Source organism: Sebastes fasciatus, chromosome 2 (assembly GCF_043250625.1).
Source record: "Sebastes fasciatus isolate fSebFas1 chromosome 2, fSebFas1.pri, whole genome shotgun sequence".
Classification (NCBI taxonomy): Eukaryota; Metazoa; Chordata; class Actinopteri; order Perciformes; family Sebastidae; genus Sebastes; species Sebastes fasciatus.
In genome coordinates this window covers 29,319,231-29,333,991 of record NC_133796.1, presented here as the reverse complement: position 1 = coordinate 29,333,991, position 14,761 = coordinate 29,319,231, and the positions used below count along the sequence as shown (strand labels likewise).

At 40.3% G+C, this 14,761-nt stretch overlaps 1 long non-coding RNA gene across 1 annotated transcript in view; it reads left to right on the top strand.

Moving 5' to 3' along the window:
• The window catches only part of LOC141757361 (uncharacterized), a 34,089-nt gene extending 19,701 nt beyond the window's left edge, over positions 1 to 14,388 (top strand). Inside the window, exon 3 of the long non-coding RNA XR_012591630.1 lies at positions 14,275 to 14,388. This is a non-coding gene — a long non-coding RNA (uncharacterized LOC141757361). The remainder of the gene's footprint in view (positions 1 to 14,274) is intronic.
• Positions 14,389 to 14,761: the final 373 nt, after the last annotated feature.

Below are 14,761 nucleotides of genomic sequence, written 5' to 3'. Positions count from 1 at the left end.
ACCAATATGTTCCTGCATTAAAACGGTTTACACCTGAATTGTAAATCCTGTTATTTGCATTTCGAAGATCTTTTACCAAGTTGCTGGTGTATGGTTATTTTAATAATAAAGAACAATTAAATAAAATTATATCTATGTATTTATTGGTTATGTTTTGTTTTACAAAGTTAGGAATGTTGCCTTACACATAAAAGAATGATCCCAGTCACCCCCACCCAGTGAGGCATACAGCTTATTAATTAAACACTGGTATCGGATCAGTACTCGTTATCGGCCGATACCCAAATCCATAGTATTGATATCGGGACTGAAAAAGTCGGATCGGTGCATCCTACTCAAAACATAACAAAACTGTTGTTTGATAATTCAACAGGCCTAAAAAATTTATTGAATATTAATATTTGTTCATACATTTAAATACTGTATGTAAACACAGCACTAAAATTGGCAGTTTGGCTATAACATTTTAATTTCAACACAAAGTTCTCCTTGGCAGTATTGTATAGTATTATTGTATTGTTTTTATTCCATTTATCTTCCTTCCTTCCGAACAAAATTAAAATTTGATTTTGAGGGACATGACATCAACACTGATGTCAAACAAAATTGAATGCACTGACAATGCAACGTCAAAGTAACAGACCTAAATGTATAATTTAAAACATTTAAAAGCCATAATAACTGACTGAGATTTTTTTTAGTAGAAAGACGGACAAAAGATAGCAGGCCTGCCATGTGAGAGAATATCAAAAGTTACCTGGTTTTGAAAGTGTAAGGGTGTGGAAAAGCATAAAGTTGTGGGTGGTGGTTTAGCACAGGGCTTCCTGATGCTGCCAAAGGCAGTACCTCCCTTTCCTTTCTTTAATAATAAATGATGGATGTTTCAAATTACGAAACAGTGCTGGGAAAATCCAATTTAGTCCTGGGCCTTGTAGGGAGGGTATAAAGAAGAGTTCTGTATCAAAGGCTCTTGTTTTGCTTTAATATTTGCAGTGGGGCCACTATTGAATGATGTAATGTGCCGTGTGATAATGGGTGTTATGTGCTTTTAACAAATCATCTAGTTCCTACCGGTAAATGCGTCTTGCAAGGAGTTGTTGGTGGTCTCTCCTCGCCAGACATTGATTTAGACCCTACTCGTAATCAAGTATGTGTTTTTTTGTTTATTTGTGTCCTGTGGATAAAGATTGGAGCAGTAACTAAATTTCAATTGCCCATTAAGGCCCTCCTATTACTATATTTTGGATATTGCAGTGGGCCTCATGAAAGAATATTTTTGTATCCTCAAATTAGTTTTACTTTTTTGCTCCTCATGTAAGTGTTACTAGTTGGATTCAGCATCTTAACAGCCCATCTTGACCTAAATTGCTCTTTTCAATTTGATGAATACCACCTGTTCACGAGAAAGTATTCATGAGAGTATTATTATCTATTGTATTGATATTATCTATTAAATAATCATAAATAAATACTATGGTTATTTTGGTTACTAGAAAACCAGTCGGGGATAGGGCTTTCATGTGATGTATTACTGTACGCTGTTTCACTGCCATAATGGAGGTCTGCAGCTCTTGCGAACAACATATGAGAACAGCTTATTGACTCATCAAATAGACATATTGTATACTGCATTTAAATGGAACTTTCAAGCATAACACATTACGGTTGCTGTTGAGGTGCTTTGAGTCGTGAGAACACGGTTGTAAGCTGACTGATGACAAAAAAAGACATTTCCACATTCCCTTTTAAAAAAAAAAAAGCATGAGTTTGGGTTTATTTACTCATTGATTTATTAGTTTATTTTTTACATTTCAGCATCAAGTAAGTACAGAAAAAAAAGTATTGACATACAGTATATAATAAGTCACACACCACATAAGTGGATTGTTCAAGTGGTTTTGTAAACACTGTAAATATGACCTGAATTTAAGAAGCCGGTTAAAGATACAGTGTATGGGATTTGGCGGCATCTAGTGGTGTGGTTGCAGATTGCAACCAACAAAGTAACCCCCGGCTCACTCCTCCCTTTTCCAAGACTAATGTGAGCCACCAAGTGCAAACCCGTGGTAATGCCACGCTCAGAGGCCATCCTTGCCATAATAACACTAGGAGCAATAGAGGTCAGACGGCTGGCGGTACCACGGTTTTGCACTCTGCGGCTCACGTTACCGCATGTTTCACAAGCGTGTTGGAGAACTACGGTGGCCTTCAGGTAACGTAAAAACATGAGAGGCTTGCTCTAGAGCCAGTGTTTGGTTTGTCCGTTCTAGGCTACTGTAGAAACATGGCGGACTCTGTGAAGTGGACCTGCTCACTATGTAGATATGATGGGCTCATTCTAAGCTAACAAAAACGCAACCATTCTTAGTTTCAGGTGATTATACACTGATGACAACATGGGTTATGAATATTATATTCCATTTCTGCTAATAGATCACCTGAAATGTAACACGCTGCTGCTCCTTTAACTGTGTTGCTCTTGTAAATCACTTTTGAAACGTCATGTGGGATGTTTAGGAAGGCACTGAATGACGTATTTTGTTGTTTTCAAACAACACAATGTTGTATGTAAAAAAAACAACCCCAAAAAACATTTCCCTTGACTTTTACCCAGAGTACTACTTCCACACAACAATGTGATTTTTTTTTTTTTGTCTTTCAGGCCTAATTTGTAGATATGCCTCAATGACTGACAAGCTGTAGCTGTTAGGAGATATGTGGTGCAACTGAAAAACAACTGTTTTCTTTGTTGAATGATTTTTTTTTTTCGTTGTGTATTGAATTTGTGGGATAATTTTGAAGGTTTGAGAGGATTTCATTCATGTGTTCGGTGCTTCCAACACTATGAAGTGTCTTCAATGTTATGTTCTGCTGATTTTAAAGATATAACTATGACAAATGTCATATATTTCTAAATCTAAAACTATATGTGGTTGATATTATTTATGGTCAGTCTTGGTGCCATAATACTTTGCCAGGTGTTAGGTATTCATCCTACCCCTCCATTAGCTACAACTTATTCTGTTTAATACAATAATTTATCATATATTTGAGTGTTATATATATTCTAACACAAATACTCGTTCAAAGTAGCCACAGTTTTTGGCCTCCAGGGACATCAGTGTTTCCTGTCACTGCTGTACATCACAGAGACATTTCTCCCCAACTAGAGGACAGCTAGTTTATTTCAAGTGTTTCGATGTATCTGTTTACTCTTTCTTATCTCAGCTCCTCGTCTCTGTCTTCTGGATGTTTGTCTTGTTAATTTCTCTCATTCTCTCCACACCACAACTTCAATTACAGTAGATCCTGGTACATATGTCTCTGCGGTGTCCCACTCTACATCACTCGTAGGTGCCACCATTTATAATGCTCTTCTCTACTGCCCTTGACATCGTGTTTCTATTCTTCATCAAGCTCGAGTCCACCCTTTCAACTGCTTACAATAATTTCACCTGTCAATCTCTCGTCCCCTTTATATTTTTCTTAGGCAGTGCTAAAGTAAGACCTTTTGTCCCTCATTGTATGACAAGTCTTTGCAAAAAGTATGACTAAAAGCTGCTTACATGATCATTGACGTCATATTTTATGTGGCATGAAGCTCACTCGCTAAATGTATTTACAGTCTGCTGCTCTATAACCCAGCCTTACATACTTGTGAGTGTCAGACCGATGCAGTCCAGCTTTTTGTTTTCTCCAACAAAAAACTGGTCTGAAGTTAATGGTGCAGTTTTTTTCCTGCTATTTAAAGGGCACATTATTCAGATAGTAAGATGTGCCTACATAGGGTTCACAACACAAGTACACTCTGCTTGTTACACACACACAGAGACGTGCAGCAGTTGGTGTATTTGCTCATATGCCGTCAATTGGAGTTGTTGATGGGACAGAGGATTGAGATATGGCAGAGGCAGAGGGTCCGCTGCGCTCGTAGATGGTCTACATGTGCGCTTTCACTTTGAGCATAAATTGAGCAATTTGCTGAAGCCGCCATGTAAATAGGAATGCGCCCGTTGCAGGTACAACTGGCTTTTAAAGGAAATGGGAGACGACGCTCTGATTGGTTTCATTCATGTTACGCCCAAAACACACCAATGATTAATGAAGAGATGAAATACAACCCCTTTGCCCCTTGCACCTTACTTTACGCCCAGATTAGTCGAGTTGGATACGCCCTAAATGCAGTTGCGCCATGTTCTTTAGACCATGCGCTATAGATAATTTAAATAGGACCCCTTATGTCTTCCATGTGGCTTACTCTATATTGTCTCATCTTGCCTTCTCCCATCCATTCAGTTTTACGTTCTGCTACCCCACTCTTATACCTTCCCATCATCACTCTCCCTGTTGTCCCTTGTTCATAACCCTCCCCTTTTCTTCGCTGTTTGATCCTACACATCTTCTTCACTGTGGCTAGTGTGATGGTAGAAAGGCAAGAGTATGGCGCTCTAACAAAACCAACATTACCAAAGAGCTTTGGCCATGGGAAGTCTGGCTTGGTAGTTTCTGCAGAGATTGGCTAATATTCCTGTCCAGGAATGAGGAGAAATGGGCATTTCATCTAAATGAACCTTTTCCTCCGAGTCGACACACAGGAAGAAGGCAAAGCTATAAAAAGTTCTAAGAAGTAAAAAGCATAAAAGACTGTTAGCTCTAAAAGGCATATTTCCTCCTTTTTGTTCTGGCCATGATCAAGGTAATTCTCCAGATTTGCACTTAAAAACATTGCTTAATGTCTTTGGCTTGTGGGAATAAAAATGAAAATGGGTCTCAAGGTCCTTATTACAAGCCTCTTGTGTCAATCATTTTCAAACAAGGCCTTCATCTACAGTATTTCCGTTCTCTCCATCCTCCCTGTGGAACCTTATAAAAGACTGGACATATGTGGGCATTGTAGCTGAAGTCTAACTCCTCTGACCAGCTATGTAAATTAGAGTATACGCACACAACAGGCAGGAGTCTTTTTGTGAAGTTGGGATGTTGCAGGATGTTTCATTGAGCTGCCACATTCAACTTGAACATGAGAAGTGTTACTGGGGTCCCTAAACAGACATTGAATTGCATAAATTGGGTATGACTGGAAAGTTGAGACTCTTGTGGATCCAATGAGCCCAATTGTATTCATGTGTGATGATGTTTAGTCCCCATAGTAGCCATATCACATAGTGAGACCATGTTTTGAAACTTGACCTCGCTGTATAAAATGACCTGTGGTGACCTCTAGGATAATCACAGCCTCATGAAACATTACAACCACAAACTAAAGACCTAGAGCATTCAGAGGATGGATGGCTTTCTGAGGTAGATTGACAATAAGGGAGTTTCTGAGCAGTTTACACAACAGAAGTGCTCGCCATCCAATCGCCGAAAAATGCAATTCTTGCAGAAATCTCCAAATGTTAAAAGTTTTTGAAACTAAATCACAGCATGGCTTTTCTATGGTGTTCCTCAAGGTCTTGGTGTCTTAATGTGGTATTTTGGAGGGGATTATTGATCTTTTTTTTTTTTTATCAATTCTCGAGTGGTAAAAAAATTTATAAATTTAGCACCATCTGTGTAAAAAATCTATTAACTTGCGGCAAAAATTGCAGCAACAAATTATGAGACATAATAGAGCATGAGGATGGCCATCATATACTTCCATTATAATGTTCTAAGCCCTGGTGTACATCACTTCCATGTGACATACAGTATACTGTTGACCTATCTCCTGCATAAGACCCCCACTATAAAAGACAAAATAGGGTGTATGTGTGTCTCTTAGGGTTAAATGTTTTGGAATGGACCGCTCCATGCAGAAATAGTTTGCTGTATTTCTATCAAGATTTTGTATCAATGAGTTGACTAACGCCTATAGCCCTTAAACAGTTACAGATGCACATCCTCTTGCTTCACAAATCTTTTTGTTTAAGTTGGCTCCTTCTTTTGAGCAGTTCTCATAACCTTAGCAGGAGGATTTGCCAAAAAGTCTTGAAGAAATGTCTTTTTCAGTCCAATTAAGTCTGTCATTGCCCTTTAGCAGTAAAGTGTGGAGGCAGCAGATTTTTTCCACAGCCAGCAGAGGTCATGTTCATGTGTGCTTGCCTAGCTCTATTCTTATGAGTGCCTCTTGCCTTTTCCTCATCACATTCACAGCAGCCTCAGCTCCTTTTGAGTGGGTGGGACAAGGGAGATTTCAAGCAGACAGGTTGTCTTCTGATAGTGCTGTAAATTGTGTGGTTCTCAATGTCACAGGCTCATAGTGTTTCAGCAGGACTTTAGCATTAGATCAGTATGGCATATGGGAGATGGAACATCCCGTTCTAGGTAGTACTCTAGCTGTCTATCCAACATGCTGAGCTCTGGGAGATCATCTTGGCAGCCATAGTGCATCAGGAAGATGCTATCAAAGTAGAGAGAGCCAGGGGAGAAATGGGAGTGAGCCAAGTAAAATCAGCATATTCTATTACGCACAGATTAATGGATAGAAGAAAACTGGGGTTACAGAGGTAGGAAAGGTGGAGGGAGGGAGGGAGAGGCCACTAATGACAAGGTGATGAAAACTACAGGAGAAGTGGACTCCAAGGAGCAGATAATCCAAACTAAATCAACTTTGCCATGTATGTGCATTCAAAAAAGCAGTTTTATGACCACAACAAAGTGCAACATTTGGCTTTGATCATTGTATACACGGACATACAAAATGTAGACAAGGTGGTCAGCCAAACATGTCAAAATGATATACATGCAATCTCATTCACCAGCCCAGCTGCCTGAAAATTGTTTGGCATTGTACGTTTCTGCAAACCACGGGATACATTGACGTTTTGGAGCCAAAAAAAAGTTTCATAAATATGTTTCATATCAGCCTCGTATCATGCTTGCAGGAACCCACAATGCCATGTAGTTACTGTTGTGAAGCGATTGGTCAGGTTTAGGCAACAAAACTACTAGGTTAACGTTAGAAAAAACATCATGGTGTGTGTTAAAATAAACACAACAACATACATAACAACCACCCTTACCGGACTTTCTTACGTAACATTACGTAGCAACATTATGTAAAACAACGTTGCGCAAAACAGTGTTGCGAAAAAAGGGTAAAGTCAAAGTTTACTTTTGCTTTCACATGGGACATGAACAGCTCCTGGATGAAAGTCCTGTGTTTGTTTATATATACATATACATATATATATATATGTATATGTATGTATATATATGTATACGTATATATACATATACATATATATATATATATATGTATATGTATATATATGTATACATATATATACATATATATACATACATACATATATAACCCTGAGCAGAGCTAACTTCTATTTTATCCATCAGAAGACGTCATATCTTGTCTTTACCAAGGCAAAGACATCAACTGTGGTCCAGGCTGGAAGTGGCTCTACAGAGCTCAAATGTAAAACAATATGCTTTATAAGTTGCTCCTTTTTAACGCATCATATATCAAAGCATCCAGTAAAACTATTAAAGTGTGTGGTGGGTGATGATATAGTCTGCATTACAAAGCTGGGCTTTAAGAGTGGCGGTGTTAACTGTCTCCTGGCGTAATGAGAGAGTGAGCTGTCAGAGACACGCATGTAATGGCTCCCTTGCCAGCCGCCCAGTTCAGGCCCTGTGGGACTCCGCACAGACACACCATTTCTTTCACACTGTCTCATCTGCTGCTCTCTCTCTCTCTCTCTCTCTCTCTCTCCCGGTCTTGTCTTACCTCCCCCCTCACTTCCTTTTACTCTCCCTCCCTCCTTTGTTAAACTCTGACCTGGACAGGGACCATGGCAGGCCTCTCATATCTTTTGTCTCTTTCTATTGCACAGATAGTAAATCGTACACATGCCAACCATCACATACACACATACAGAATCTCACTGAGCATGCAGGGCTCAGGAGGGGCATTTAGTGACTATATCCCCTAGGATGGCCTACTCTATTCAGTATACAGTGGGTTTCTCTTGGGCAGTCAAGTCTATCCTCACTGAAATAGGCAAACAGGCAGCAGCTTCTCAATAGACCAGGCAAAATAGTCACACTCTGATGGTACATCTTTATCTCTCTGACAGCCATAGTAAGCTTTAAGGACTGTTCTGTTAGAGAAGTGAGTTCACAGTCAACTTCATCCTGGACATGTCCTTCAAGTGCAAGGTCATTTTTCTCTTTTCTCTTGTAGTTTCACTAAAAAAAAGAAGGCTTTTTATCTTCTACATTAAATTGTTGTATTGGTAAAGACATAAAAAGGGGCTGCTAAATATTCCCTAGCTATATATACCTTTTCTAACTTTCAGACATTCTAAATGGTTCCCTTTGTATTTCCTGTTAGAATGTATGCTAATGCAGTAGCTGACAGGAAGTAAACTTGGACCAAAGCTGTTGCCCTAGCAACAGAATGGCAGTGAACATGTCTATAGGCTGCGTCCGAAATAGCATACTATGCACTACATACCTAATATGTGTACTGTTGTCCAACAGACTTTTGCGTAAATGAACAGTAGGGATGGGTCGTGATGCACCTTTTCGGGCGCACTGATCAGTATTTTACATCGTCATTTCCTGAGAGCCTCCTTGCCGGTTGGAGACGAGTAACCATAGTAACCTTTGCCAACCTCATGTGGCCAAAACGACGATTTGTGAGAATCAAAATCTGTACTAATTAAAAAAATATATTGCACCGAGCAAAGTGAAAGCTGTACTTACACTTTAATTGAAGCCTTATTGACGTTACAGAGCTGTCCATCAACGTCTGTTATGAATATTGTCGTCACTACAGCATTGCATTGTGGGATATTAGTAGTGGTATTAGTAGTATTAGCTGCAGTGTCCAGAATTTGCATACTGTATATACTTTACTGGAAATAGTATGCAATTTGCATACCATTGGTTTCATACTAAGGTTTCAGACACACTAAAAACTCTCACATACTGTTTTAGTGTACTAAATAGCATGCTAGTATGGAATTTCAGACCCAATAATAGTGTTCTTGACTAAAAGGTGTTGCTAAAGTGCAGCGCCACAGTTGCCCCTTTAGTCTCAAAGACAGGATTTCTCAAATTGCACATTCACTCTCTGGCTGAGCTTCCTCCTTCTCCTCTTTCCCTCTGCTCCCAGTCAATCTATAAGCATTCATCCCCCGAGGCTTGCCGTTATGACAGTTCTTTCATCAGCCATTACTGCTGGTGTTAATGGCATCCTCATGCTGACTTTGAAGACTGATTATCATATTGTGTAGGGTTGATTGACAGTTGACCTTCACACCAGTTTATGAAGAGCCGGCTAGATACAGTGGGTCACCTCGATTGCCTCGGTGACAGCGTATTAATACTAATCTGATAGAATTACCAGGAACCAATTAATCTGCAGACCCCAGACAAGACAGTGGTTAAAGAGATAGTACTGCTTCACAGCTTGACTGACATAGACTCCCTATATAAGAGATTTTAAAGCTCAATGGGAATGTCCTGGTAAAAAAAAGTCACTAAACGCCCCTCCTGAGTCCCTCTGTATGTGTTTATGTGATTTTTGGCATATGTATGATTTACTTGGCCGAGGCATTCCACGCACATGGGTGCATGGAAAAGGTGAGGCATCATGGCTGTGCAAATGCTTAGTCGAGGTCAAGGCCTATTGAAGGAGGCTGGTACATGCGTCAACAACGCGTCATATCTTTGGGGTACAACACATGCGCAGTAAAACCTGGTCTGCACTCGCCGAAATTGAGCCAATTGCAACGCACGACCGCAGCTCCAGTTACAATGCGCATGTGTCATACCCCATACCCCAAGACCCATGTCCGCCCGTGTCCCAGCCTCCTTCCATAGGCCTTGGTCGAGGTTGTACAGACCCAGCATGGTATACAGCTCACTTATCAGTGCAAGAAATGCAGAAAAACTTTCTGTGTAAACTTTTAGCCTAAATGTACTGTATGTTGAGGAGACATCTGCTGATATTTTCTGATGGCGAATATTTGTGAATTAATTCTGGGGACTACCTGTATTAGTCATATGTTTTTAATGCAATATTTAAAAAAAATTATATAATTTCACTGATTGGCCTGACAAAGGCATTACAGTAATTTAAACGAAAACATTTCTCAGAAGATAGTGTATGTATGAAGTAAACTTGTTTTATGCACCTCACTGAATGAAACAAATTTAATGTAACCGCTTAAACTCTGACAAACCCAGTTGTGGTTCCAATTTTATAGACTTAACGCTATTTTAAAATCAAGTGAAGACTCTAAAGTTTCAGACTGTTTTGGGTACAGTAATTGTATATAAAATGATTTAACCCCTTACCATTCCATCCTCTCTTTTTTAGAGGGGTAAGGAGACAGGGGGGATGTTCAGGGGGAGATAAAAAGTCAGCACATAGAAGTGATGTACATCATCTGAAAGCTGGGAACATGATTAATTTGAGATGCAGTTCAGCACTGTGTGTCAAGTTGTTCTAGTCATAAATCAGAAATAAAAATGAATTCATAAATTCATTAATTAATTAAAATAAATTGTGAAAGTGTGTAAAGAGTGTAGAACATGATGATATGAGTTTGTGATGGCCATTCCCATGCTCTATCATGTCTCGTAATTTGTTTCAGCAATTTTTGTGTTACCATACCATTTGTTACACAGATTTGGTGCTAAATTTTACCATTTTTTACCACTTGAATTGATAAAAATGATCAATAATCCCTCAAAAATACCACATTAAGACACCAAGACCTTGAGGAACACCATAGAAAAAGCCATGCTGTGATTTGGTATCAAAACTTTTTACATTTGGAGATTTCAGTAAGAAAGATAGATTGGTTGGTACCAATGGATTCATCAGGGTTTATAGTTTCATATGATACCAGTATCTTCACTCTATCTTGAAAAGTGAACCTGCTACAACCTCAGAATAGCGGCCGGCCCGCCAGCGGGTGTCAGAGTGTTAAGGTGTTAACGAATATTTCTATTTATTGTTAAATATAACCAAAAACATACATTGTGTCTTTGGCTTTCAATTTCCCATATTTCCTATTTATCTTTGGCTAAGTATTGAAACAAACAGAGACACAATGTATATCAGATATTGTAATAAAGTGCCAACAAATCATATCTATGCCTACAATTATTTTGATTATATGCATTAATGATGCTTCGGGTAACAGTAGCCATGACATTGATAACGTATGGACCATGTCATCCCACTGACATATTTACCGTTGGCAGTTTTTCTCGCTGTCAATGGTAGAACTCATCACTCGAGAGAGTCTGTGTTTCCTTTTTAAATTGACCTCTGTGGATATGATCGATAATTAAACATTTTGACAGGAGGGCGAGGAAATAAAGGCTGTGTTTGTTCAGAGAGAGATAACATTCTCAGACAGTAACCAAAGCGAGGCAGAGCGGCCCGGCAATATTACCTCACGCTGAGCTGCATAATAAAGAGGGCCTGCATGCATATTAATATCAGCACTCTGCATAATGTCTACATCTTATGACAGGCTCGGAAATACACAGACGCCTCACTGGTGCTGCTTAACCTTTCCTGTGCTTCACCATGGTTATTTGCATCCGCATTCCCTCATACAGGGAGGGATCTCCCTTAACCCTGGTCTCACCCACGTCAGCTCCTCTGGCCCTCGCTGCCAGCCTCTCTCCCCACACACTCCACCAGCCTCGCACACTAACACTCCTCCTTAGAAACGCATGGTGGAGGTGTGTGATGCCAAACGAGTTCCTCGTTACCTCCCTCCCACTCGGTTGGTAGAAGCTTTTGGAAGAACTACAGCGACATCTGCATGTGCCATGGTTACAAAGCGCCAGGCTTATACCCACCCGCTTTCACTGGGCTTCCCCTGCCAGCCTGCACCCCGACTGCACCGCCCCCTCCTCGTTGCACCTGCGGCGATCATTTTTCAAATTACTAAACACGGCTAATTGTGTGAGGCGTGAAGCTCACTTCATTTGAATATTCTGGCTTGGGGGGGATTTCGCCTTGCATAGGGGAGGAATTAAGCAAGGCTGTCTGGAAAAGGGAGGATCCGCAATTAAATTTCTGTGGAGTAAAATTTTACCACAGAATCAATGTTTTCTGTGAATGTCGGAGCTCGCCAGGGTATTGTTTTGTATGAGATCTTATTTCATTCAATTAGGAGCTGAATTTTAAATTTGGCACCATTATTATTTTTTTAACTTCTTGGCTGAAGGTCACAGTAATCTAAATCTTCTTTAGGTAGTGATTCTTTTGAAATAAGGCTTTTGTGCAGGCTCCTTTAATACTGTTAAAAAATGTTTAATTTCAAAATTAGATTAATTTAAGAGGAGATACTCAAATGCTATAGTGGGTCACAGTGCATTTTTCTTAACTAAATACATCCTCCTGTATTCTTTGTGTTGTTGTTTTCTTTTGCAAGTTAATATGGGCAAAATGTTGAATCTTACAGTATGTCCTGTTTGTGTGTAGGGGGGATTAATTTATTATTAATTAATCCAAACACAATGGGCCTGGTTGTAAAGCGAGAATCAGGTTCGGGTTTATTTTGGGGTTTATTTTGTGGCATGTTTATGTGAGGAATAACTTGAAGCAGCTTTTGTTGTCTTGTGTAGGGAGATAATGGGAAAGACATTAGATAGGAAAGCTAATTAGTAGATTAGTTGTTTTAGTCGTCAGTCACTTAGCCTGTATCCAGCCTGGCTCACACCTGCTGCAATGTCACCTGCAATGCTCTGCCCTCGTTTGTACATACAATATTTTAAAGCCTTACTCTCACAAAATTAACGGCGAATTGTTCATTCAAACACGTTTTTTGTTTTCATGATTTAGCTGGTCACATCATGCAAATAGTCCAGAATCGCAATAATCATCTATTTTCTGTTCCATTCACAAATCCACAAACATCCATTAGTTCTATGTGAACAGACATTCGCTGTATGTGAGATGGCTCCATGCACAGATTGCAAGGTGCTCAATTAGTCCGTGTCGGAGAGGTTGAGCGCGCTGACTTTTTTTTAATTAATGTTGAATTAAACGAATTGGCAGGTTGCCAGAAAGCAGGCACACAGCTTTGAAGATTGTCATCGCATAATGAGTCGCTTTTTTTCCCCCTCTTTATATTTTATGCTTTTCTGTTTCCAGCCCCTCGCTCTCTGCTGCCATTTGCCCGTATGCCTTAGCGATTTAATGATATGCAAATGAAATATGCATAAAACCATTCTGCTGTAGGATGATTAAGCACAGAGGACATTAGCCAGTGCCCACCACAGTGTCTGCTTTCTCCTCTGCATTCCGCTTCGGCCAGGCGCCAACAACAGCACTCTAATAAAGATCAATGCTGCTAATGCGCTAATCGTTTGCATAACACAAATAATATCCAATTTGAGAGAAATTAGATTCCAGGAAGGTGTCTTCTTGCTCCAGTTTTTGTAAGATCCAGAAGCAGGAAAGGCAGATGTCTCCATATGTGAGAGGTGGTGCTCTAGAGAGCAGGCAGAGAGCAAAGAGACCAGGTTTTCCAACAGGGAGCACTTGAACATCACTGGCAATGCAGGAGCTTTTCTCTGCTTGTTTGTGAGTACTGTGGCATTATTTGACTACTGGCATATAACGAAGGAAGAAAAATATCCCCGATTCTGCTTTCCCTCTCTCTCTCTCTCTCTCTCTCTCTCTCTCTCTCACACACACACACACACACACACACTCCACCCCCCATTCCATTCTGCTCTCTCGTGCAAGCCCTCTTTTTTTTTTTGTAATCCATTTGTGTAATGAAGACGCCGCACAATTAACATCCCCCATGGAATTAAATGAAAGGGTGATTATCCAAAGTTCATTAGCTCCAAAAGATTAGCATATCCATGTGTTTCCCCGTGGTCAATACGGAAAAAAAATACGACACCAATTACAAATTAGATTAACCGTTATTCGTATTAGTTGCGATCGCGATTATCGCATTTCAGATGCCCAGAAAGATGCCATCTTTCAAGCGGTCCTTCCTTTAGTGGTGGTACAACCAGATTCAGACATCTTGGTAGTGCCAAGGTTGGGTAGCAAGCACAAAGATGTTATAATCCCTCCCTTTGGATGACTTCCTTAATTATTCATATTGCACAACCATGCCTCTTGTCCAAATTAATCCAGCAGGAAAAAAAAAATTACAACAATAATTGTTGGTTGCCAGTGGATGAATATCCTTGCGTTGCTAATTACTGTTTTAATTCCGACTGTGCGTATTAATTAACGACGAAAACGAACTTAATGAAAGCCTCCGTTGTGTGTCTTTGCAGCGATGCCCATCCTTGGCTCCGTGCCCGATGCCAGCAGACCCTCGCGGGAACCACAGAAACATTCCTCCGGACCCAGAGAGTACCCCGAACCGCAACTCTCGAACCAGTTGGTGAGTCTGCGTTGCATCTGTTTATGATAGTTTAGCGCAGGAGGGGAAAATCCCGAAAGGGTGGAGTTTGTTCATGTCTTTTGGATGGTTGGCAAGAAGGGGGCAAAAAAAAGTGGTGGAGATGTGGGTGTGGAGGATGTAATGAGTTCCCACGGCCTCACTACCCCCAGTTTGGTTGCAGGCAGGCCAGCACCTCCCCCTCAGTGTCTCTTGAACTCAGGTTTCCTCCTCGTTCCTGTGCCTTCTGTACCCATTCCTCTGAGTTCCTGCTGTGTCCATGCCACCTCTCTCACTTGGCTCTCATGCTGCTGGATACTATATTGAACGTATAGGAATTCAAGTCCATGATGATTGCTGTGAATATAGATGAAGCACAC